The sequence below is a fragment of the Gopherus flavomarginatus genome, chromosome 9, assembly GCF_025201925.1.
Source record: "Gopherus flavomarginatus isolate rGopFla2 chromosome 9, rGopFla2.mat.asm, whole genome shotgun sequence".
Taxonomy (NCBI): Eukaryota; Metazoa; Chordata; order Testudines; family Testudinidae; genus Gopherus; species Gopherus flavomarginatus.
The window spans coordinates 51726604-51753849 of record NC_066625.1 but is presented as its reverse complement, the minus strand read 5'-3'; the positions used below and the strand labels follow the sequence as shown (position 1 = coordinate 51753849).

The window sequence follows — 27246 nt, the reverse complement described above, 5'->3', positions numbered from 1 at the left end:
TTCCATCCTCAGTGTTTAGCAGTCCCACTTCTTCTTTCTTTATTTTTCTTCTTATTTATATGACTATAGAACCTTTTACTACTGGTTTTAATTCCCTTTGCAAGGTCCAACTCTACATGGCTTTTGCCTTTCTCACTTTATCCCTACATGTTCTGACCTCAATAAGGTAGCTTTCCTTGCTAATCCCTCCCATTTTCCACTCCTTGTAGGCTTTCTGCTTTTTCTTAATCACCTCTCTGAGATGCTTGCTCATCCAGCTTGGTCTACAACTTCTGCCTATGATTTTTTCCCCCTTTCTTGGGATGCAGGCTTCTGATAGTTTCTGCAACTTTGGCTTGAAGTAATTCCAGGCCTCCTCCGCCTTTAGATCCACAAGTTCTTCAGTCCAATCCACTTCCCTAGCTAATTTCCTTAATTCTTTAAAGTTAGTCCTTTTGAAATCAAAAACCCTAGTCCCAGATCTATTTTTGTTTATCCTTCCATCTAGTTTGAACTGAATTAGCTCATGATCACTCGAACCAAGGTTGTCCCCCACAACCATTTCTTCTATGAGGTCCTCACTACTCACCAAAACCAAATCTAAAATGGCATCCCCTCTTATTGGTTCTTCAACTACTTGGTGAAGAAATCCATCAGCTATCACATCCAGAAAAATCTGAGCCCTATTATTATTACTAGCACTTGTCCTCCAGTCTATATCTGGGAAGTTAAAGTCTCCCATGACCACACAATTCCCATTACTTCACACTGTTGTCAGTGCACTGATCTCGCATTGATTCACAATACAACAGTTATATACACACTCAGTGATGACAGTGTAGGTGATAACTGCACACTTGTTTGCTTAACTAATCATTTTATTTTGGAATGAAGTTTGGTTTTATCATTCATAGTGTCACCTAAATACATTTTCTGTAACCGACCTAGATGTTTGAACCTGGGTTTTGTTGCAGCCTTATCTGTAACAACTTACTATGAATTGGAAACATTTCAACATCAAGGTTACAGAAGGTTACACAGGGAAAGGGGTGAATCTGAGGAGTCTGTACCCCTGTTTCCTACTTACCTGAAGCAGTAGGCCCAGATAGGGAAGGGCTGCTATACCCAGTGGCTGCCGTAGCCTCGTTCCCCTGGTCTGTGGCTGTGGATAAAGAGGAGGGGGTCATTTCTCCTTTCCTGGTCACAGGGGATGAGGTAGACAATACAGCTGTGTGGGGAACTAATGACACTGCAGGGCACCTCTGGAGAGGGACTGCCACCAGTCACAGCCCAGAGCATTTATATTGCACACTCATCTCCAAGGCATTTGACAAACACCTCACCCCACAGTTAGGGAGCTGAGATAACATGGGCAGGGGCAATAGGGAACGGGGGAAATTTGTGGAGAATCTGCCCCAAATTCTTGCCTAACCAGCAGGATTCCATTAGAGGCCAGAACTTCGCCAGCTCTGCTTGTCCCCGCTACTCTAATTAATAAGAGATCTCCCTCAGGAGACAAGGAGAGTGCAGACAAGGCTGGGATGGCAGTGCTGCATTGGGGTCCCATTAGAGAATTCCCTGCCAGTCCAGAAGAGCTAGAAATGTTTGGGGGTTTAAATAAAGCTAATGCTCCAAGGAACCTTGGAGAAAACAAACCTTCTCCATCAGGAGACCCTGACTCCCCAGTCACATGGAGATTCCATGCAGATTCCCAGCAGTTCCCTGCAGGTAGCTCTGGAGAGGACAGCAATGGGGGGAGAGGAGGGTCCATTTCTGGGGAGAATTCCTACTCACCTCCAGACCGGACCAGCAGTCGGCAAGGGTAGCCATAAAGATCCATATCGGTTCCTAAGGCAAGAACCAACATGAATGAGTCCCTGGGGCTTCCTTCCCATGACACAGATCCCCATACTCACACGTGCTTCTAGATGGGCCAAGGAGACCCAGATTTAGGTTTTTTGCTGCCTGCCTGGCTGGAGAGACAAGACCACTATGAGGTGGCGAGACCTCAATATTGATGTAAACATTTTATGAATAGCATTATTATAACTTATGTTTATAATGTTAGGTCTTTACAAACATGTTTGTGCCTTTACTGAACATTCAAACATACCTATAAGTATAATATCACCAGGATGCTTGAAAATAGAAGAGTAGCCCAGTTTTAGTTAGCTAGGTTATGAAATGTTCACGCTAATCGAAGAAATTGCAGGAGGCTTCAGCTTTCTGTCATCCAGAAACAAGCAAATGTCCAGAAAATAACATCTTCTTAACCATAAAACTGTTTATGTCCCACACGAGTATCTGTACAAACTTTCAAAGGCAACTGTCCTCATTTTAATTTGCTTTAACTTTTACACTATTTTCTTTTTGAGCTCTGTTTAAAATAGGTGTTGATTATTGGCATTTGTGCTTTGTACAAAATATTGAATAGAAGTTTAATTGCTATAACAAACCACTTGTAACTCTAAGGCACTTGGGTCAAGAATCAAAGCACCCAAAAGAATGTTTTATCTACACTAGAAAACCTTCCTCTTCTATAAACTGTCAGTTTAGTATAGATCTAATCCTTTATCTCAGTAAAACACATGATAGAAAGAAAAATGGTTTAGGAAAGATCTGACCGTGTAGAAGGTGAGGATGTTATTTATGTTGAATATTCTCAAAAGGAATTTAGAGCTGTGTTGTGGGGGAGGAATAGCTCAGTGGTTTGAACTATTGGCCTACTAAACCCAGGGTTGTGAGGTCACTCCTTGAGGGGGCTACTTAGGGATCTGGGGCAAAAATCAAGACTTGGTCCTGCTAGTGAAAGCAGGGGGCTGGACTCCATGACCATTCAGGGTCCCTTCCAGCTCTATGAGATAGGTATATCTCCATATACGTTAGAACAATAAATCTAGGCTGTAAAGTGCACTCTACCAGCCCCTCTTTGCAACAAAACCCTCTGCTTGGATCCTTCAAACTTCAGAGAAAAATGTGTGTAGTTGAGCAAAAGTTTTGTAGAAAACCTTAGTTGATTTCTAAAATATTGAAATGGCAAACTGTTTTGGAGGGCATATTTGCAATGTATTTTAACGGAATGAAAAGCATCTAATGTGGTTTTCTAATATCATTGCTACATGTGGTAAAATGCATTGTGTACTAACATGAAATCAAATGACCTTACTCAGCTGATTACCAACATAAGAAGACATTTAAGTCTAGACTATTTATTATATTAATGGGGAATTAATTTGTTACTAGCAGAGCTCCAGCCACTCCTTCTCCCAACTCAGAAACATAAGAAGAATCATCTCTCCAACAATTGTTCTAAAGAATCAACAATTTCTTCAATCATTATTTAAGCTAAAGACTTGCTAAGAATGATTTGATTTTCAAACACTGCTTCAAGAACTAAAAACCTTCACACAAAGAACAGGCATGTTTGGACTTTTTAAAAACAGCATTTCATTTCCTGCTGAACCCTAATGAAACTGAAGAAATATCTCAGAAAATGAACTGAATACGAAGAGTTAAACGACTAAATTTGAAGCTGTTCTGAGAATCTTCCCCACATAAACAAAGGAAATATAACTGCCAAGAAAGACTGACAGCCCCAACACATATACCCATTAACAAGCTACTTACGCATAAGATGAAGAGGCTCCATGAATGCATGGAGCCAAGGAAAGGGTGAGAGAGGTGTGTTTTTCTAAAATTAGATGGAAATAGAGAAGAGGTGAGTATAAAAACTCTAATGAGCACCCTGCACACGCTCTGCTACCCTACTCAAACTCAACTCATCCTCTTCCTCTACAAGCAAACTAACACAGACAGAAGAGAGAAGACTCGGGAAGAAACCAACCCAAGGAAACCTCCCCAAAACTTCAGCATGTGTTGCTAAGAGAAGTTAACTATAACCCTGCCACAGGCTGCCTACCCCTTGGTGACACAGGGCCTACCCCCTTTGTGACACAGGGCCACTGCCGACATCGCAGAGGCAAGGTGGGCTGGGGCTGTCTGGCTAGAGCCAAGGCATTAGAGTTATAAACTCTTGTAACAGTTTTGTTGTGATATAGAAATACTGTTGTAATTTAAGACAGCTCCTTAAATGGTTTCTTCTAACTAAGTAATTTTACTACTTTCTTCTATTTCAGAGGATTTAGTTAAAATTGCTTTCTTTGCCCATCTAGATGAACAGTCTAGTTATTAATAAGATCCACTTGCTCTTAAAAGTATTTTGCCCATCCATGAACAGTCTTAGTATCTATGACTCACAATAATTTTGGTAAATAAGATCTTGGTTTTAACTTTCCAAAAGAAAAGTGCCCCATCAAAGGCAGGGCTGCTCACAAAGGTGTCATCTGTTAAAGGCTCTCCAGAGAGAAGCACACAGATGAGACTGAACAGAAATCAGCCTTCTCTCATTTGTGTTCTGTCTTTTGTTGGTTTGTTTAGTGTTTTCTTTTCTTCAATAATCAAATAGCCATGGTTAATAACAGAGATTCTTTTGCTTGGCTTTAACCCTGGTGTCCCCTAAGGTATGTAAAAGAGCCCCTGTGAGTAAACTAGTGGAGTCACACCCTGAATGGTCAGAAAAAGTGATAGGAAAAGGTAGCCTAGCATTGCTTGTTTCTCTAAACTAAATATTTTTACTAAGTTTTGGGATAAAATTACTTGACATCCAACACAATTTAAAATGACCCCTTTCCACCCCACGCCGAGTTCACGGCAGCACGGGCTGGTTTAAATCAGAGTGAGTCAATGATTTTCATTGTGATTTAAATCAACAAGCAGAGAAAATCATGATTGAAATCAGTGATTTTAACCTTGTTTTCCATTTTTGCTTTTTAGATATTTACCTAAAGAAAGGCTGATTGTCAGAGCTTGGTATAATTTCGTCCTTCTTTTTCCTAACCCTGAGGATACACTAGGAAAGGTCCCTCACCCTGTGCTGGGATGGTCGAGCCACAGAAGAATGTTGATGTCTCACATATAATCGCAGATGACAATGAGGATGTGGATTCCTCCGCGAGTTCTGTATAAACAAGTGCAAAACGCTCCAAAAATTGCTCCCAACTGTCTGAAAAGCAGAGCCCAGACAGCCATGTGTTCCCTCCTCCAGCTCCCAGAGCACACTGAGCCACAGGCTGCCTACCACCTTGGTGACACAGGGCCTACCCCCTTTGTGACACAGGGCCACTGCTGACATCACAGAGGCAAGGTGGGCTGGGGCTGTCTGGCTAGGGCCCTTGGGGTTTGCATCCCCCAGACTGGATTAAGGGAGGATTGCTCTTAGCTTTTATTGGGAATTTTAATCCAAGGGAGTCCCGGGACCTCTCCACAAACCCTGTCTGTATAATGTGTCATGAGAAAAGGAGATTTGACCACAAGGTGCAAAATCATTCTGTGTCAGTCCACTCCAGTAGCTTGCCTCTTGCAGCAGCTGCTAGTTGTCACTTTGAACTGTGTAAGTCCAAGTGTCAACTCTCACATGCTGGCTACCTTGATGATCCCATTTCTATGGAGAAATGTTAAACACACATTGGAGTATGAAGACAGGGCTAAAAACAAGTTCGTCGTTTCAGTTTTGACAGGAAATTGGCAGCCAACTGGCTCTTTATTTAAATTTGGGAATATAATTAATAATTAGAATTGGATGTAATTATTTTTAATTTCCCCTCCACAAACAACCAGCTAATGAACCTTTGGTTTTGATGTAGCGATTTCATGGCAAGAGAACTGCCTAACAAGCCTTTCCCACATACCTCGATGGTCTAAATCTTTGCCAGCTGTCAGGCATTTCCTTCATAATGCTCACGTAACAGTTATTAATTCGTAGTTACTTTGTATGTGTAACTGTACTTTGCCAGCATCATTATTTATTTTAAAGGACATGATGTTTTCCAATGGGTGTAATAGTAATTCACAATAGAAGAGGCTACCATGTTCATAACCTAAATTATTGGTTTTTAGTTTTAATACGTAGATGGCTAGAATTTTTTTTGCTGTGGTTTGCCCAGACAGAGGTTTGAAGCAGGAATTTTTAAGGGTATGTTCATGTCTAATCTGCATTGCTGGACATATTCTTTAGCTGGTTCTGAGACTTGCATGGTGCATAGTGGAGAAGAACTGGAAATCTGACCAATTCTGCCACAGCGTGTATATATGCAGGGGTGTCATAAACAGATAGTTAAGGGTTAATGTCTCTTTTACCTGTAAAGGGTTAAGAAGCTCAGTAAACCTGGCTGACATCTGACCAGAGGACCAATAGGGGGACAAGATACTTTCAAATCTTGGTGGAGGGAAGTCTTTGTTTGTGTTCTTTGTTTTGGGTGTTGTTCGCTCTTGGGACTAAGAGGGACCAGACGTCCATTCAGGCTCTCCAAACCTTTCTGAATCAGTCTCTCATGTTTCAAACTTGTAAGTAGCCAGGCAAGGCGGATTAGTTTTAATTTTGTTTTTCTCAACTTGTAAATGTACCTTTTTTGCTGAGAGAATTTTACCTCTGCTTGCTGTAACTTTGAACCTAAGGCTGGTTCTGAGACTTGCATGGTGCATAGTGGAGAAGAACTGGAAATCTGACCAATTCTGCCACAGCGTGTATATATGCAGGGGAGATAAAATAGTTTCCCTCTCATCAATTATATAGCTTTTGACATAAGTGTTTGCATGCAAACATTCAAGTCTAGAAGTGCAGGCAAATGATGAAGGCTCAGCTGCACTTGTTTTGATCAATGTCAAAGTCTGCTTGATGCCACATGGAGAAGTTTATTTTGGAGACTTTCTTAGTGTTCTGTTTTGTCTACGGCCTGACTGCGGAAGGCAGGTTGTCCATACTGCACACTAGTGCAAAGCCCTCTGACTGACTTGGGCTGGGGAAAGGGGCCTACTGCACTATACAGTACACTGAGTCCAGAGGCATTTAAAACCCTCTTCCCTGAGTCCTCTTCTCCATGTCCTTCCTGCTCCCAGCTTCAGCACATAATGAGCGATGAGATCTATGTGCAGGTGACAGACCTTCACCTGTCAGAGAATAGCAACAGAGCTACCAGAGGCCTGCTGTCCTCACAGTTATCTCGGGCCCTTGTACCACGTACAAGGCCACGTACCAGCGCAAAGCCGAGCAGCTCATGTCAGACGAGAACTGTTTCATGGTTAGAACCATATCTGCCTGCACTGATGCTTGGAGGAGGACTCCTGGAAGAGCTTGTTGAAGAGGAGGGGAAGTACGAAGGCTCGCTGAGAAAGGAGAATGGGCTCAGTTTTTCATTTTACGTGACCATCCAAATATGCCAAGGACCTCTGGACACCTGTGTGCTCCCCAGCTGTCCTAGAACTTGACAAGGCGACCTGATTGTGCATCCTAGCCTGGAGGAGCTGCCGAGTACCTGCTCTGTGACTATCAGTCTTAATATAGCCCTTGGCGGGGTTGGCATAAATCCAGACAGGAACTGTAGAACGAACAGAAAAAACAGATAAATATTTCTAGAAACAGCTCTTCGGAAATGGGACATTTGCAAGGAAGATGGAAAAATACGTATCCTGAAGTAAAGCTGGGATTTCTCCCTGTGTTTCTCAGTGTCCGAAAGCCAGAGTAATACTGTATTGATTGATTGCCATCACTAGGCTTTTAATCTCTCTCTCTCTCCTCCTCCCTGCCCTGGGGTGGGTCACTGAAGCTTTCCGCCTTTTCCTCCATCTCATCCATGGCAGACTGTAACAGTCTCTTACTAATATTTGTCACCTATGCATTAAATAAACCTGACTCGCAGTTCGAATCAAATTCATACTTCCCATCACTGTGAAATCAGAAGTTGCCGGGACCATCTTTAACTAGTGAAAGTCATTGATAATGGCTTTGACATTTATAGGGTGTCTCTGTGTTCCCACTGAGAGTCTCAAAATAATCGGGGAAGCAAAGAATTGAAACTGCACAAATTGATCAGAAAACAGCTTGCTGCTAAAAGGGGTCCAGCTCCTTGCTTTGCCTTTAGAAACATCCCAATTTCGAGCAAACTTTGTGGGTAACAGAGAGATTTTGTCTGATCGTTAATAAAATACCAGTTGTTCACTGCAGCAGTTCATGCTTTTCTCTTCCACCTCTCTTTAAGTATGTCATGGTTCTCTATCCAGGAATTCTCTTCTGCCCATATAAGTAGAATAATTTCTTCATCCTTTTACCTTCTGTTAGATTAGCTCCTTAGTGATCTAGAACTTTCCACTCATTGTCAAAACTCCTTCTGTGTTCAGATTGTGTAACTGGGGCTAGTATCCCCCCATTGTTCCCAGCAAAGTGGAGGGCACAGGATTATGCTGGATAGTTGCATGAAGTTCATTGGATTCTCCCCTTTTCCCTGGTGGAAAGGGATTTATTTTTTGGAATCATTTGTTACTAAGTCCCCTTCTGCATTCTGCTTTGTAGCTGATGTTAATTCAGAGCAGGGGCCAGGTCCAATTAATCACTGAGCTGCTGGACACCGAAGGGGAGAACTCAGATGACCCTGTAGAGGGACAGGTAAGAGCCAATTGTCCTCAGAGTTCAGCTGCAGCTATTAAGCATGTAAAGTTTAAACGGGAGTATATTGGATGAAGTTGGCAGAGCTGTCAATGTTTCAGATGCTATAGTTTATGAGCTGCTTCCAGTCCTACAGCGCACATTCATTAAGTGACACAGTGCGCTCAGTGAATTGGGTTTAACAAACCTTGTTGGCATCTCTTATTAACAATTTCAAAAACCAGACAGTACAGGTGCATGTCCGTCCATGGGGGGAGAGTGAGTGGGACCTGTGTGAAATATATGGAGTCTCCAAAGATTGCTTTTCCTTCATCCACTTCCAACCAAACACCTTCAGAGTTGGGTTTGAATTGTTTGATTTGGCAGATGTCTGTTAACCCCTTGTGTTCTGTGCCCAATTTCAGTGTTGGTCAGACTACGTAGAGCGGTACGTCAACTCTGATTCTACTTCTCCCAAACTTTGGGAACACTTGGCCCAGAAGCCAGTTTTCCTGCCAATGTGAGTGAACAAGTTGTGGCTGTGAAAAGTGACACACAGATCACAAGTACCCATGTCAGCAGAGGGAGAAAATCTTACTCCATCACAGTGTTGGCTATTGCAGTCTCTTGTTTGTTTTTAGTACTCTGCCACTTTAGAAGACAACCTGGGAGTAGCATATAGAGATACAGTGCTGCTGTTTATTCCAAGAGCCCACCCTGGGCTCCTGCTCTTCAGTGACTGAGAGAGGGCATAGGCCACAGCAGTAGTTTCCCCAGGAATTGAAATTAGAGGGAGGTGTTCGAATTTATGGGGGCGGGGGAGTGGTGTCAGGGCCAATGAGATATATAAAAGAGATTTGAATAAAGTAAATGTTTTGTTAGGATAATGCAAATTTAACATAAGGATAATGCAAGTTACACATAATAGGTCTAGATTTCTAAAAATATATATACTTTTTTTTAAAATTTATTTAATTTAAATTGACTTTTGAAAAGTAAGCCATCATGGGATAAGAGGGAAGTCCTCTCATGGATCAGTAACTGGTTAAAATATGGGAAACAAAGGGTAGGAATAAATTATCTGTTTTCAGAATGGAGAGAGATAAATAGTGGTATCCCTGAAGGGTCGGTACTGGGACCATTACTGTTCAACATATTCATAAATGATCTGGAAAAATGGGTAAACAGTGAGGTGGCAAAATTTTCAGATGATACAAAACTATTCAAGATAGTTAAGTCCCAGGCAGACTGCAAAGAGTTACAAAAGGATTTCACAAAACTGGGAGACTGGGCAACAAAATGACAGATGAAATTCAGTGTTGATAAATGCAAAGTAATGCACATTGGAAAACAATCTCAACTATACATATAAAATGAAGTCAAGTATCAGAGGGGTAGCCGTGTTAGTCTGGATCTGTAAAAGCAGCAAAGAATTCTGTGGCACCTTATAGACTAACAGACGTTTTGGAGCATGAGCTTTCGTGGGTGAATACCCACTTCCTCAGATGCATGCATCTCTCATGCATCTGAGGAAGTGGGTATTCACCCACGAAAGCTCATGCTCCAAAACGTCTGTTAGTCTATAAGGTGCCACAGAATTCTTTGCTGCTTTTATAAAATGAAGGAGTCTGAATTAGCTGTTACCACTCAAGAAAGAGTTCTTGGAGTCGTGGATAGTTCTCTGAAAACATCCACTCAATGTGCAGCCAAAAAAGCGAACAGAATGTTGGGACTCATTAAGAAAGGGATAGATAATAAGACAGAAAACATCATATTGCTGCTATATAAATCCATGGTACGCCCACATCTTGAATACTGTGTACAGATCTGGTCACCCCATCCCAAAAGAGATATATTGGAAATGGAAAAGGTACAGAGATGGGCAACTAAAATGATTAGGGGTATGAAACAGGAGGAGACATTAAAATGACTGGGAATTTTCAGTTTAGAAAAGAGACAACTAAGGGGGGATATGATAGAGGTCAATCAGCACAGGCTAAGTACACTTCTACTGACCTTTACTCATACAATAAGAAAAACATTTCACTTCCCACCCTCCACCCCCCGCATTCAAGTGATTTGTAGCCCAACCCCAGCCAAAATCTATCACTTGGGCAACACAGCTCTGTTTGCTGGATACCTGTGGTGTGAATGTAAATACAGTCTGGTCCTGAAGCCTTTCCCCACAGCCTCCAGCTCATCACTAGCTGTCAGGGAGAGCTCATTTAGACTTTGCTTACAAATCATCATTTGAAATTATTAGGTTGGCCAACATCACTGAAATGAATGCACTGACATTGTCATAAAAAACAGCTGTATAAGGAAGCTAGTTTATGTTCATACTTTTGAAATCTATTATACTTTTTCAGATCTATGTATTTTATCATACACTGTATATGCTTTTAAAGTGTGTATTAATGTTTCAGTTTCAATTCAAATTTTCAAACAGTCACTAAATTGGCATGTTTCTGTTAAGATAAGTTCCTGTTTGCATCCTAAAGACTTGCCCATACCGGTATTGCCCTGGCCTCTTCCTTTGTCAGTCAGTGTTAAAGGCATTCTGAACTATATGCATTTCCTCACCTTTTGGGGGCAAAGCCAGACTTTCAGGCACCTGCTCCCCTACTTGGTGTAAACTTTGCTTGTACCAATCAGAAACGAACACACACAGTTTTTGGACCCCGTCCCCTATGACACTTCTATGATGTCATAGTGGGTATTTTAGGCTGGTCTGCCATGTGCAGGCAGAAGAGGAGAAAGAAAAACTAATCCTGTGTACCTTGTGCACACCCGTAACCGAGCCTGATCACCTCGAAGCCTCTCTCAGCTCACGTGTTTTAAGCAGAGTTTCTACGTTTGCCGGTCGTTATGAGTTGGTTTGTATTCGTAAGTATTGGTTATTACTAAATGCTGCATCTGTGTTTATAAATATTGTTTACTGCATCTTTGTTTATAAATATTGTTTAATAGTAAATACTTTAGCCATTGTATGTTTTAAGTTCCATTAACCCTATTAGCTAATCATACGCTGCTCCCCTACCCCTTGTAACTATCCCCAATAAAACTTTTAATCAATTAATTTTAGTTGTGTGCGTGCCTGCAGTTTGCATCGTGACCCAGACCCTCCTTGCATCCCTTACCTATACAGTCTATTGCCACGTGCAGCCTGGTGAATAACAGCTCTGCATTTTTCTTTCGCCCCTAAAGTACGTGGCCATCTACATGGCGTCACGAACAGGATGCACGGAGGTTGGGCCATGCCCATGGCACACTGCAGATCGCGCAGATAATGAAACTGAACAGTTCCAACATTTGCAGTTTCACCTTCTTACTAGCCAAAATTCGACTAATCCAAAAATAGAATGGATCTGTTCTCTTGGCTCGGGCAAAACTCTAAAAGGTTATACTGTACCATTAACCCAGGCAGGTATGGGATGCCTCCTTCGGTGCCACCCGAGCTTTAGGAGTCAGCCAGCCGATTGTTCCCTGCAGCCTCAGTGCACAGAGACTGTGGAAAACCTCGGTGCTGCAGATCCCTCTCAACTTTGGAGAGAATGTAGCCGCACTGTTAAAAAATCTGGAGGCACCGTTTCCAAATTAATTCCCCCACCTCGGGTAATACCTGCTGATCCGGCGCATAAATTATTATGCCAAATGATAAAAGAATTAAATTTGATTAAGAAAACCAAAAAATTGCGACCCGATGAATATAAATCTGAGGATGTTTCCATCGTCCTGTTTAGCATGATATGCAAGGCCCTCGATCTGTGTTCTGTCCTCCATGGAGGCACAATGTTTGCAGCTAAACAGGCAGCCCCAGGCTCTCCTAAAGGTAATAATGAGAAGAAGACAGAAAAGGTAAAGCCCATCACTACCCCCCCCCCCAAGTCCCTCTCGGAAAATTTTGCCACCCCCATATGAAGCTCCTAAAACTCCTCTGTATCCAGCTCTGCCACCATTCCCGAAATACAGCGGCAACTAAGCGATGCAAGTAATCAGTGGGCATGTACTCTTGATTTAAAAGATATGTTTTACCAAATCCCACTCCAGGACACACAAGGAATCTTAAACTTTGCTTTTAAGGGCGTCCAATATAAATGGAAAGTTTGCCCACAGGGGTTCTGTAATTCTCCTGCACTTGCATCGTCCCATCTCAATATCACATTACAAAAGGTAAAACCCCTACAGGATGTGTATGTGCTAACCTATGTAGATGACATTGTCATTTGTGGGCCCAGTCCACAAGCAGTTCAAAGTACCACCCAAATGATAATTGATGCATTAGAAGCAGATGGGTGGCAAATTAACGAAACAAAGAGCCACCTGCAGGCCAGCCAGCAATTCTCATTCTTGGGACTCCAATTCACTCCCACCACTCACACCCAAGCCCCAGACAGTGTATTAGACCCTTGGACAGAAGCCCTTCCACAAAATAAACGAGAGCTTCAGCAGCTATTAGCAGCAAAGAATCCTGTGGCACCTTATAGACTAACAGACGTTTTGGAGCATGAGCTTTCGTGGGTGAATACCCACTTCCTCAGATGCAAGTAATGGAAATATCCAGGGGCAGGTATATATATGAGTGCTAGCAAGCAAGCTAGAGATAACGAGGTCAGTTCAATCAGGGAGGATGAGGCCCTGTTCTAGCAGTTGAGGTGTGAAAACCAAGAGAGGAGAAACTGGTTCTGTAATTGGCAAGCCATTCACAGTCTTTGTTCAATCCTGAGCTGATGGTGTCAAATTTGCAGATGAACTGAAGCTCAGCAGTTTCTCTTTGAAGTCTGGTCCTGAAGTTTTTTTGCTGCAGGATGGCCACCTTAAGGTCTGCTATAGTGTGGCCAGGGAGGTTGAAGTGCTCTCCTACAGGTTTTTGTATATTGCCATTCCTAATGTCTGATTTGTGTCCATTTATCCTTTTCCGTAGAGACTGTCCAGTTTGGCCGATGTACATAGCAGAGGGGCATTGCTGGCATATGATGGCGTATATTACATTGGTGGATGTGCAGGTGAATGAACCAGTGATGGTGTGGCTGATCTGGTTAGGTCCTGTGATGGTGTCGCTGGTGTAGATATGTGGGCAGAGTTGGCATCGAGGTTTGTTGCATGGATTGGTTCCTGAGCTAGAGTTATTATGGTGTGGTGTGCAGTCACTGGTGAGAATATGTTTCAGGTTGGCAGGTTGTCTGTGGGCAAGGATTGGCCTGCCACCCAAGGCCTGTGAAAGTGTGGGATCATTGTCCAGGATGGGTTGTAGATCCTTGATGATGCGTTGGAGGGGTTTTAGCTGGGGGCTGTATGTGATGGCCAGTGGAGTCCTGTTGGTTTCTCTCTTGGGTTTGTCTTGCAGTAGGAGGCTTCTGGGTACACGTCTGGCTCTGTTGATCTGTTTCCTTATTTCCTCTTGCGGGTATTGTAGTTTTGAGAATGCTTGGTGGAGATTTTGTAGGTGTTGGTCTCTGTCTGAGGGGTCAGAGCAGATGCGGTTGTACCTCAGTGCTTGGCTGTAGACAATGGATCGTGTGATGTGCCCGGGATGGAAGCTGGAGGCATGAAGGTAGGCATAGCGGTCGGTGGGTTTTCGATATAGGGTGGTGTTAATGTGACCATCACTTATTTGCACCGTGGTGTCAAGAAAGTGGACCTCCCGTGTAGATTGGTCCAGGCTGAGGTTGATGGTGGGGTGGAAGCTGTTGAAATCATGGTGGAATTTTTCCAGAGTCTCCTTCCCATGGGTCCAGATGATGAAGATGTCATCAATGTAGCGTAGATAGAGAAGGGGTGTGAGTGGACGAGAGCTGAGGAAGCGTTGTTCCAGGTCGGCCATGAAGATATTGGCATATTGTGGGGCCATGCGGGTGCCCATAGCAGTGCCACTGATCTGGAGATATATATTGTCATCAAATTTGAAATAGTTGTGTGTAAGTATAAAGGCACAGAGTTCAGCAGCCAGTTGTGCTGTGGCATCATCAGGGATAGTGTTCCTGACAGCTTGTATTCCATCTGTGTGTGGGATGTTTGTGTAGAGAGCCTCTACATCCATGGTGGCTAGGATGGTGTTTTCTGGGAGGTCACCAATGCATTGTAGTTTCCTCAGGAAATCAGTGGTGTCGCGGAGATAGCTGGGAGTGCTGGTGGCATAGGGTCTGAGTAGAGAGTCCATATATCCAGACAGTCCTTCGGTGAGAGTGCCAATGCCCGAGATGATGGGGCGTCCAGGATTTCCGGGTTTGTGGATCTTGGGTAGTAGATAGAATAACCCTGGTCGGGGCTCTAGGGGTATGTTGATTTCTTCTGGTGTTAGTGTAGGGAGTGTCCTGAGTAGCAGCTATTAGGTCTCCTTAATTATCACCACCAATATATCCCGGCACAGCTAATTTTTAACCTAGAAATCCTACAAAGCTCTCTCTCTTCTCAACGCTCCCGAGAAGTCTGGAACGCATCAGCACAACAAAGCTTAGAGAAACTAGCTGGCTGGTTCGCCTCTAACCCCCACCTCGTCCGTTTTAATTCCCAAGAACCCCTCAACATTAATCTGTTTATTACAAAACACCATGTAGGGTTCACTGTACTGCAACATGGTAATGCTATTTACAATTGGGCCCATCGCCTGTCTGGACCCCAGTACAACTATGGTCTAGTGGGAAAAATGCTACTGGCTGCGTCCAGTGCGCGTCACTAGTCCCAACTCCCTATCCCAGGTACCCTGTCTGGACCGTGTGTTCATTTAATCCCATGGCTTACAAGTACCCCTCCACCCGAGTTTCATGGCACTACTCACACCTGGCAGCTTCTATGTTTCCAGGTTGAGGTAGCTTGGCAGGCATGGACCCTAACTCCCAGCGATAACATCTTAGCCCCCCCCCTTCACCAACCGTTATGCATTGAAGTAAAATATGATCCCTGGGTTGTGTCTGATGCGGGCACCTCACCATCCCCTACGGCAGAAGTTCTTTGTTCCACATGTAATCACTTTAATGTGCAGTTGCTGCCCCTCTCCTGCTCCGCACAAGAAAGCGAGATGCAGGGCGTTCTTTTAGCTGCCCAACATGTTGCTAATGCCCACTCTGCCAACAAGCAAGTTGTTTTAGGTATTGATTCTCAATTTTGTTTAGACATTTTAATTGAGCTCCCTCAGCTTTTGTTAAATTGTGGGACCAAATTTTTGCCCTAATTCGTAAATTCTCTCACCCTTGGTTCGTTACGCACTGTCCCTCCCATCGACCAGACTCTAATCCCCTGCATTCCAGTCTTGATCAAAGAATGAGAGAGGTCTCCCAAGTTCATATGGCAAATCCCGCCGTACAGGCAGACCCGCTGTTGCGCTGGCTCCACGAAGAATGGGGACACTTACCACCCACAAAATTGTACGGCCTGTTATCTAGCTTTTCTAACCAAAAGCCTGACATTAGCCGCAGTCAGTGCGAGCTCATTGTTCAGTCCTGCTTGCAGTGTGTGCAGGTAAAAACTATGAATCGTCCCCGATATGAGCGCTTTGCATACGCTGCAGAACACTTTGCCCCAGGTAGTACGTGGCAAGTTGACTTAATAGGACCCTTGCCAGGTGCTCGTCGTTTTCCAAAAGCCTTAGTTACTGTCGATCTGGGGTCTCGACAAACCTTTTGTGTTCCTCTTAATAAAACCAATGCTGCTTCTGTCGCTGTGGCTCTTAAGCAAACAGCAGCTGCCTGGGGCACTCCCACTGAAGTCCAAGCAGATGGTGGACCACCCTTTACCAGCAAAAGCATTGAACAGCTCATTTTCAGATGGGGGGCTTCCCTTCACATCCATACTAAATATCATCCTCAAAGCAATGGTGTGGTACAGCGAAAAATCGCAGTCCTTAAAACTATGTTGCAAACAGCAAACCCCAACCCTGATTTTAAAAACTGGAGCTCATTTTTACCCCAGGTACTTATTGCACTCAACAAAAGTTACTCTCGCTGGCCTCACATTTCACCTACACCTAAGCCGCCTTGGTCCCCCATGTTTAACACCGGCCAACTGGTTTGGCTCACAGAACCCCAAGCCTCTGGCCATCGAAAACCTATAAAAACCACCATTCTCCGGGCCGGCAAGTACCCTAACACCTACTTAGTGGCTACAGATACCCCCGGTAACAAGCTAGTTCATCATAACTGGGTCAGCAAATGTAGTTCTTAATAAACAAACTAATGCCCCTGAGCAGGGCTCCTATTATTCTGTTTTACAGGTTATACTTCCCTTCCTCACAACATCTTTGCCCATGGAACCCTTAGGAGAAGGTGGACTACAAACATGGTTCGCCGCCTACTGGGTGCAGGAGGTCAGTGGAAACCAGTCCCTGTCAGCGCTGAATCCAAAAGATTGTCTTGTTTGCTCTACTCAGTTCTCATCTAAATATCCATTACCCCTTCAATTTGTACCAATAGTTTATAATTTTTCTTCATTTAATTTGTCTAATGTAAATTGATCTTCCCCCTATGTGCAATGGGCTGCTTCTAGTGTTTGGAATAATTGTTCTTCACAATTTAATTCTTATGTGTTTCCAGTTCTTAATGCTTCAGGTCGAAGTGATCATAGCTTTCCTTTAACTGATAGTATTAGAGTTCCAGCATCTCATTGTTGGGTTTTTGTTGGTAATAGTTTAACCCCAGCCCCTACTTGGGTGGGTACTTATTCTAATTGTTCTATGTGGAGTTTCTCTTATGCTAACACCTCCCTAACTAAACCCACTCTTACTTACACCTACCCCTCTCCCCTTAATTGTTCTTATCGTCTTAATTATAACATTCTTTTTGGAACCTTTTATACCTCCATAACACTTACGTATCTGTTCCATGCCCAGCATATGCATCATGCTGAGGCTGCATGTATCAATCGTGCATCCAGCTTTTTCTCCATGGACAATAATAGGTGGAGCCATACCACAACTTCTTCCTTAAGACCCGGTCATTTTTGGATTTGTGGTAATGTCGCATTTGCTGTGCTTCCTCCCAACCCCCGGGGTATATGCACCATTGGCACCTTGTATCTACAGGGGGGAGGTATTTATACGTTGCCATCTAGCCACCGACACCGTCGTATTACCCGCTCATTTTGGACTCGTTTGCAAACAGCAGCTTCCTCCCTCGCCTCCTCTGTTGTTAGTTTTAAACCTGTCGGTTATATGATGTTACGTGATCAAGAGCTGTTTCAATCCTTTGCTATTGAAATGCTTGCTAATACTACGGCCAAAGGCCTCTCCTTAGTTAATCAGCAGTTAAATTCCCTTGTTCAGTATAGTATTCAAAATAGATTAATGATTCAATATTTGTTACAATCTCCCTCATTTTGTACTAAATTTGCTGAAGTATATCCCGAGTTTGCTGATAAATGTTGTGTTTCTTTGCCTTCTATTTCTCCTAATCTGTCCTCAATTGTTAAAGACCTGCAAACGTTGAGCTCTACTGTCAAAGAGTCACGAGAGTCCTTCCAGTTTTGGTCATGGCTTGATTGGTTTGGCCTTGCGCCTTACAAATCCTATTTCCAATCCCTGTTTGTGTCCCTTCTGGTTGGGCTCGCTCTTCTCTGTCTCGGATGTGCCTTCATTAAAGCCTGCATTCACAAGTTTGTTGCCTCGGCTTACATCGCTTCCACCCCCGAAGCGCATCCCCTCGTAGGTGGGAATGAGGAGTCGGACTCGGAAGTTTAGGTTTTCGGCCAAACTATTTCGGCCAGGGCACAGGGGCATGTTAAGATAAGTTCCTGTCTGCATCCTAAAGACTTGCCCATACCGGTATTGCCCAGCCTCTTCCTTTGTCAGTCAGTGTTAAAGGCATTCTGAACTATATGCATTTCCTCACCTTTTGGGGGCAAAGCCAGGCTTTCAGGCACCTGCTCCCCTACTTGGTGTAAACTTTGCTTGTACCAATCAGAAAAGAACACACACAGTTTTTGGGCCCCGTCCCCTATGACACTTCTATGATGTCATAGTGGGTATTTTAGGCTGGTCTGCCATGTGCAGGCAGAAGAGGAGAAAGAAAAACTAATCCTGTGTACCTTGTGCACACCCGTAACCGAGCCTGATCACCTCGAAGCCTCTCTCAGCTCACGTGTTTTAAGCAGAGTTTCTACGTTTGCCGGTCGTTATGAGTTGGTTTGTATTCGTAAGTATTGGTTATTACTAAATGCTGCATCTGTGTTTATAAATATTGTTTACTGCATCTTTGTTTATAAATATTGTTTAATAGTAAATACTTTAGCCATTGTATGTTTTAAGTTCCATTAACCCTATTAGCTAATCATACGCTGCTCCCCTATCCCTTGTAACTATCCCCAATAAAACTTTTAATCAATTAATTTTAGTTGTGTGCGTGCCTGCAGTTTGCATCGTGACCCAGACCCTCCTTGCATCCCTTACCTATACAGTCTATTGCCACGTGCAGCCTGGTAAATAACAGCTCTGCATTTTTCTTTCGCCCCGAAAGTACGTGGTAATCTACAGTTTCAGAGTAGCAGCCGTGTTAGTCTGTATCTGCAAAAAGAACAGGAGCCCTTGTGGCACCTTAGAGACTAACACCTCAAAAAGGAGCAAAGAATCCTGTGGCACCCTATAGACTAACAGACGTTTTGGAGCATGAGCTTTCGTGGGTGAATACCCACTTCCTCAGATGCTCATGCTCCAAAACGTCTGTTAGTCTATAAGGTGCCACAGGATTCTTTGCTGCTTTTACAGATCCAGACTAACACGGCTACCCTCTGATACTTGACCTCAAAAAGGCTAATTAATTAAGATGAGCTATTGTCAGCAGGAGAAAAAAAACTTTTGTAGTGATAATCAAGATGACCCATTTCAGACAGTTTGACAAGAAGTTGGAGGATACTTAACATGGGGAAATAGATTCATTGTGTGTAATTGCTCAGCCATTCCCAGTCTCTATTTACGCTTAAATTGATTGTATCTAGTTTGCATGTTATTTCAAGTTCAGCAGTTTCTCATTGGAGTCTGTTTTTGAAGCTTTTCTGTTGCAAAATTGCCACCTTTAAATCTGTTACTGAATGGCCAGAGAGGTCGAAGTGTTCTCCTACTGGTGTTTGAAAGTTATAATTCTTGACGTCTGATTTGCATCCCATTTATTCTTTTCCATAGAGACTGTGCGGTTTGGCCAATCTACATGGCAGAGGGGCATTGCTGGCACATGATGGCATATATCACATTGGTAGATATGCAGGTGAACTAGCTCCTGATGGCATGTCTGATGTGATTAGGTCCTATTATGGTGTCACTTGAATAGATATGTGGACAGAGTTGGCATCGGGCTTTGTTGCAAGGATAGGTTCCTGGGTTAGTGTTTTTGTTCTGTGGTGTGTGGTTGCTGGTGAGTATTTGCTTCAGGTTTGGGGGCTGTCTGTAAGCGAGGCCAGGTCTGTCTCCCAAGATCTGTGAGAGTGAGGGATCATCTTTAAGGATAGGTTGTAGATCTTTGATGATGTGCTGGAGACGTTTTAGTTGGGAGCTGTAGGTGATGGCTAGTGGCATTCTATTATCTTCTATGTTGGGTCTGTCTTGTAGTAGGTGACTTCTGGGTACTCTTCTGGCTCTGTCAGTCTGTTTCTTCACTTCAGCAGGTTGGTATTGTCGTTGTAAGAATCCTTGACAGAGATCTTGTAGGTGTTTGTCTGAGGGATTGGAGCAAATGCGGTTGTATCTTAGAGCTTGGCTGAAGACAGTGGATCGTGTGGTGTGGTCTGGATGAAAGCTGGAGGCATGTAGGTAAGTAAAGTGGTCAGTAGGTTTCTGGTATAGGGTGGTGTTTATGTGACCATCACTTATCAGCACAGTAGTGTCAAGAAAATGGATCTCTTGTGTGGATTGGTCTAGGCTGAGGTTGATGGTAGGATGGAAATTGTTGAAATCATGGTGGAATTCCTCAAGGGCTTCTTTTCCATGGGTCCAGATGATGAAGATGTCATCAGTGTGGAGTAGGGGCATTAGGGGACGAGAGCTAAGGAAGCATTGTTCTAAGTGAGCCATAAAGATGTTGGCATACTGTGGGGCCATGCGGGTACCCACAGCAGTGCTGCTGACTTGAAGGTATATATTGTCTCCAAATGTGAAATAGTTGTGGGTGAGGACAAAGTCGCAAAGTTCAGCCACCAGGTTTGGCATGTAACTAGTTCACAAAACTGGGGGGGGAGTGTTGGGGAAATTCAGGAGGGGTGTACACTCCCCTTGAGGGGGTGTAGGGAAATCACTGGGCCACGGGCAGCAGGGAGGTCAGAGGTTTGGGGAGTCACCAGCTCCAGTTTTTGGCAATCCTGCCTTTGCTGACAGAAGCCCACTAGCTGCGTGCGGAAGGTGCTGAGTCTAGTGCTTTTCAGTAGCAGGGAGTTGTTTGCAAAATAGGTGTGAAAGGCCCCCACTCTCTTTAAACAGCTGAGATCAGTGGGTTGGCTTATGGTAGGCACATGAGCCTAAACAAGTTTAATTTGTGACCATTCCACTCTGAGCAACACTTCGGGTTCCGAAGGGCTGGCCTGGAGCCACCAGATACGTCCAGCCTAGTGGGCAGAGGCTGAGCACTAATCCCAGCAGGGATTCTCTGGTTTACAGGAACCTGAGGCGGATCCGTAAGTGTCAGTGTGGTCGGGAGCAGCAGGAGAAGGAAGGGAAGGAGGGAAACAGTAAGAAGTCCATGGACAATGTGGAGAGCTTGGACAAGCTGGAGTGTAAATTCAAAGTGAACTCCTATAAGCTGGTGTACGTGATCAAATCGGAGGATTACATGTACAGGAGGACCGCTCTGCTGCATGCTCAGCAGGTAGGAATTGAGTGAAAGGAATGGGATGAGCAGCTGGTGTTTCCCTGAACCTCTTGCTCCCAAAGGGCGTCTGGGGAGAGTCAGATAATGTTTCTGGGGTGGGAGGGGCGTTGTTCTGTAACATTTAGCACTCATCATATTGCTTTGAGGATGGGACACGACACGGTTTAGTCCACTGGATGCTGTAAACTTCCTCTGAATGCTCCTGAGATGTAACCCTTCTTTTCCTCCCCCTCCATTTCCCAAACTCTCCTGTTAGAGTAGGCAGCTGTTAGCATCCTTTTACTCGTCGGTTTCTTGCCTAGGGGCACCTCACATTGGTTGCTAACCCCCTTGTCAGGGTGGGCATAAAAAGGGGGATAGCAAAGAACTGAAATACTGAAAAGCTGACACGTGCTCTGACATTGCCCTCCAAGTTCATCTCATCAAGGAGCTGTGCCTTGTCCCTGTAGTCACTGAGAGTGGAAGTCTAGGGTTGCTCCCGGGCAGCAGAGCACTGCAAACGAATGTACCAGCTGCTTGAAAGCGCTGGGTCTGTGACTAGGATAGCCACAGTGATGTCATAATTACAGAAAGGTCCAAGATGGATAAAAATTGGAAGACTTTTTTTAAAAATCAAATAAAATTCCTTTTTAAAATTTCTTGTTACTTATTGTACTTGTTATTACTCGTTTTCTTTTTTAAAATGATCCAGTTTAAAATGAAATCAGAATTTAATACAAAATAGTTAGATTATAATATGACATTTAAATAACAAATAAATATGCGGAATCCATGACCGTCTCTAAAAAAACAAAAAATCCCAACCAACCAACAAACAAAAAAACAAAAACAAAAACATAACACTTTGAATTAAAGCCTTCTTTTCTATATAAAGAAAGAGTCAGGGAAAGCATCTAACTTTTGAGGTCAAGTTTCAAAAATATGGTACAGTTGGTTAGCCTAGGTAATTTAGGAGATTGTCTTCTTTTCAGTTCAGAGTTCAACAAACATTTGATGATTTTTTTAATTTGATGACTCCTGAGCACTTGATTTCACAGACTTAATTTTCATTAACACTAGGCTTTTGGGGATTTCCAGTTGGGGAATAAGGATGGCTGTGCCTGCTTGTTCAGACACTGCCTCCAATTTACTGAGGCTTTCCCTTGATCAGTCGGCAAGGTCAGTGTCTGTATTGCCAGTACCCCAGCAGAGCTAAACATCCCAAATCTGTTGGCCTAGGGAAGTGGATTTGTTTTCACTTTTTAAGTGTTTCGTGATCTTGAATGTTGGTGGCTGTAGCCTTTTTTTTTTTTTTTTTTTTTGTCTCTCCCATATCTGTAGTCCCATGAAAGAGTGAGCAAACGGCTGCACCAGCAGTTCCAAGCCTGAGTGGACAAATGGACCAAGGAACATGTGACCCGTGAAATGGCAGCTGAGACAAACAAGTGGCTAATGGGAGAAAAGTTGGAGGCTTTGGTGTCCTGTACCACTACCAGTGATATAGACACCCTGCACTTTGTGAGCATTAACAAGTGCCATCTCAAATATGGCACAATATTCAAGACACTGTATTCCCTGAATGAGGGAAGATATGTGTGTGGGTGGGTGGGTGGGTGTGCATGTGTGTGTGTGTGTGTATGTGTCATAAACAGATAGCTAAGGGTTAATGTCTCTTTCACCTGAAGCACCTGACCAGAGGACCAATCAGAAAACCGGATTTTTTCAACTTTGGGTGGAGGGATTTGAGTGTCTTTTGTCTTTGTTTTCTGGCTGCCTGCTTTCTCTGAGCTTTGGAGAAGTAGTTTCTATTTTCTAGTCTTCTGTTTCCAAGTGTAAGGACAAAGAGATCAGATAGTAAGTTATATGGTTTCTTTTCTTTGGTATTTGCATTAATATAAGTGCTGGAGTGCTTTAATTTGTATTCTTTTTGAATAAGGCTGTTTATTCAATATTCTTTTAAGCAATTGACCCTGTGTTGTATCATCTAAATACAGAGAGAACATTTGTACTTATTTTTCTTTCTTTTTATATAAAGCTTTCTTTTAAGACCTGTTGGAGTTTTTCTTTACTGCAGGGAAATTGAGTCTGTACTCACCAGGGAATTGGTGGGAGGAAGAAATCAGGGGAGATCTGTGTGTGTTGAAGTGGCTAGCCTGATTTTGCATTCCCTCTGGGTGAAGAGGAAAGTACTTTTTGTTTCCAGGATTGGGAACAGAGAGGGAGATTCACTCTGTTTGGATTCACAGAGCTTGTGTCTGTGTATCTCTCCAGGAGCACCTGGAGGGGGGAAGGGAAAAAGGATTATTTCCCTTTGTTGTGAGACTCAAGGGATTTGGGTCTTGGGGTCCCCAGGGAAGGTTTTTCAGGGGGACCAGAGTGCCCCAAAACACTCTAATTTTTTGGGTGGTGGCAGCAGGTACCAGGTCCAAGCTGGTAACTAAGCTTGGAGGTTTTCATGCTAACCCCCATATTTTGGACGCTAAGGTCCAAATCTGGGACTAAGGTTATTACATGGTGGCAGCGGTGGGATGATATAGACAGAATCCAGAAGCCAGTGGAAATATTTTATTTTTCTCTTCTCTGCTAAGGGCTTTTTAGCAGAGAGAAACAGTTGGTTTTAAAAGGGAACCAGAGAGAATTTTTTTTTCTGCTCTCTCTGGCAGTTTGTGGCTTGCATGTTAAGGGTCTTTTGTCATGCAATAGCCCTCCCATTAGGAGGCAAGTACCGGCACTTATATGCATGCAAATAAAGTGGTTTTTCTGGTTTCCCTTCATTGAACATTAGCTAGAGAGAGAAAAAGAAAAAAGCACTGTTGCTAGGCAGACTCCAGGAGGGAACAGAGCCTGCAGTTCAGAAGATAAACACCGGAGGGCACCCCAACACAAGAAAACAGGAACCATGACTTCTAAGGCAAAAATTGATGCCGAAGAACAAATCAAAGAAGCTGAACACAGGCGACAACTGGAAATAAAACAAAAAGAGATGGAGATGAAAGAAAGAGAAGAACAGATCAAAGAGGCAGCCTACCAAAGAGAACAGGCAGCCTACCAAAGAGAACAGGCAGCCAAAGAGGCAGCCAAGGAGGCAGAACACAAAAGAAAACTAGAAGAAGAAGAGGTGGCCTACCGAAGGAAACAAGCAGAAGAAGAGTTGGCCCACAGAAGGAAGCAAGAAGAAGAAGAGGTGGCCTACCGAAGGAAACAAGCAGAAGAAGAGTCGGCTCACCACCGAGAAATGGAAAAACAACAAAAAGAGAATGAAGAGAAGGAAAAACAGAGAAAACATGAACTGGAGTTGGCAAAAGCTGGGCTGCCTGTGCCAGCCAACCCTAACAACCCGGCGCCAAATATTGCTCCACAGCCCAGGAAATTTCCCACCTACAAGGCAGGTGATGACACCGAGGCCTTCTTGGAAAATTTTGAAAGAGCTTGTCTTGGGTACAAGATTCCCGAAGACCAGTACATGGTAGAATTGAGGTCACAGCTCAGTGGACCTTTAGCAGAGGTGGCAGCTGAAATGCCTAAGCACCAAATGAATGACTATAAACTTTTTCTAACCAAGGCCAGATACAGGATGGGGATAACCCCAGATCATGCCCGTCGGCGTTTCAGAAACCAACTTTGGGTGGAGGGATTTGAGTGTCTTTTGTCTTTGTTTTCTGGCTGCCTGCTTTCTCTGAGCTTTGGAGAAGTAGTTTCTATTTTCTAGTCTTCTGTTTCCAAGTGTAAGGACAAAGAGATCAGATAGTAAGTTATATGGTTTCTTTTCTTTGGTATTTGCATTAATATAAGTGCTGGAGTGCTTTAATTTGTATTCTTTTTGAATAAGGCTGTTTATTCAATATTCTTTTAAGCAATTGACCCTGTGTTGTATCATCTAAATACAGAGAGAACATTTGTACTTATTTTTCTTTCTTTTTATATAAAGCTTTCTTTTAAGACCTGTTGGAGTTTTTCTTTACTGCAGGGAAATTGAGTCTGTACTCACCAGGGAATTGGTGGGAGGAAGAAATCAGGGGAGATCTGTGTGTGTTGAAGTGGCTAGCCTGATTTTGCATTCCCTCTGGGTGAAGAGGAAAGTACTTTTTGTTTCCAGGATTGGGAACAGAGAGGGAGATTCACTCTGTTTGGATTCACAGAGCTTGTGTCTGTGTATCTCTCCAGGAGCACCTGGAGGGGGGGAGGGAAAAAGGATTATTTCCCTTTGTTGTGAGACTCAAGGGATTTGGGTCTTGGGGTCCCCAGGGAAGGTTTTTCAGGGGGACCAGAGTGCCCCAAAACACTCTAATTTTTTGGGTGGTGGCAGCAGGTACCAGGTCCAAGCTGGTAACTAAGCTTGGAGGTTTTCATGCTAACCCCCATATTTTGGACGCTAAGGTCCAAATCTGGGACTAAGGTTATTACAGTATGTATCAAGAAAACGAGGAAGATGCCTTTCTCTCTTCACTGTGTATCTCCGTAACATGGCCAGTTGACTAGTGTGCAGCTGGTACAGCCTGTCACCAGCGGGATTCGGTTTAGAAAAATTGATCTCTACAAACCTAAGCTGGAACTGTTGCCATCAGGCCTCTGACTTCGGCGTGCACTGTGGAGGGAAGGACCCTTTTCAGAACTGAGTGATCCTAGGGAAATGCAGCTAGCTCGTACGCATCAGCAGTTTTGAGACTAACTCCTCAATGTTCTGAGCTTCAAGGGAAGAGAACTGGATGTTGTGCACATCCTGACCAGAGTGGTGCATTTAAAGTTACATGCTCAGATATGTCGTGAAACCGAGAGGTGCCTATCACAATTGGATTCTCCTCTGTTAGGTTGCTGCAGGTTTGCCAGGATCTCACCCAGGGTCACCCAGCTCTGCAGTCCGGCTGTCGAGAACATCATCTCCTGGATCTGACCCGTGACTCCTCCCTCCTTCACCCTGCTGGACTCCTGAGTCAACTCCCGATTCAGCCAGTTCAGATTGGTCTGTCCTTCCCAGTGCCAGTGAGATTGTTTTGTACCTGCTTCTTTACTGGTCTCTCCTAGTGCCATGCACCAGCTTTTCACACACATATACACACACAGCAGAAACAACACAATTTTAACATGTTCCCCTTCCTTTTTGTAAATAAATGTACAAATTGTCAATTTTTTTTGATTAAAGGAAGTTTGCTTGATGTGCTAGCATAAATGTACCAGCTTCTTGTGCACCATAGTACCAGGTGGCTTGAGAGTTAGTACCTACAAACAGACCTATGGAGACATTTATTACACTGTTTACCAAAGGGAGTTATCATCAGCCCTGTAAACTTCAGTTCCACTAAAGCTGCTGGGGGAAGGGGTTGACCCATCCCTTGAGTCAAGTTCTTAATTTCAGTTTTTACAGGAAATCGGCAGTCTTGAATCAGACTGGAAAATGGGGTAATACAATTTCCCAGCCAGTGGAAATGTCAAAAAAAAAAAAAATCCCCCCCCTCCGTCTTGTTACCAGCAGGGCTGTTAAATAACAAATCAATCCTTTTTGGTTCCTTAACACATTAACAGTTCTCTTTAGCCTGATTTTTTCTTGATTTAGAGCTGTCTTCAGCACCCTCTTTGCCTACATCCAGGTTGAAGCCTATCACATATGCAGTCATGGTGTTTAGGGCCACTAAACACCCAGCCACCCTGATGTGAACGTTGAATTTTGTAAGTCTCAAAGGTAACACTGCACTTTATATGGCTCAATATTTTGTGGAACAGTTTAATAGTCTTTCCTCTCTGCTTCCTGTCTCTTCCCATTGGGTGAGGAAGCCCCATGAGGTAATTGGGTTGTATAAATATACGGGTGGAACTACCAGAAAAGCTCAACCAGCTGTCATTGGGCATCCCAAGCCACATACTAAAGAGCACTGAATACAGACTGTAAGGCCATTCATAATGAATGGGGGACCCGAGATGTGCACATAGCGGCAATGTCTGAAGTGCTCTAAGGTACTGGATAGCCTGACTGGTTTTCAACAGTGCTTTGAGCCTCCCTTTGAACTCTTCCCGCTTGGACTCTGAACTGGGGGA

At 43.6% G+C, this 27246-nt stretch overlaps 2 pseudogenes; one reads left to right on the top strand and one right to left on the bottom strand.

Moving 5' to 3' along the window:
• Positions 1-27246, bottom strand: part of LOC127058042 (maestro heat-like repeat-containing protein family member 1) — a 102330-nt pseudogene that overhangs the window by 29074 nt on the left and 46010 nt on the right.
• On the top strand, positions 4918-26837 carry LOC127058558 (paired amphipathic helix protein Sin3a-like; annotated as a pseudogene).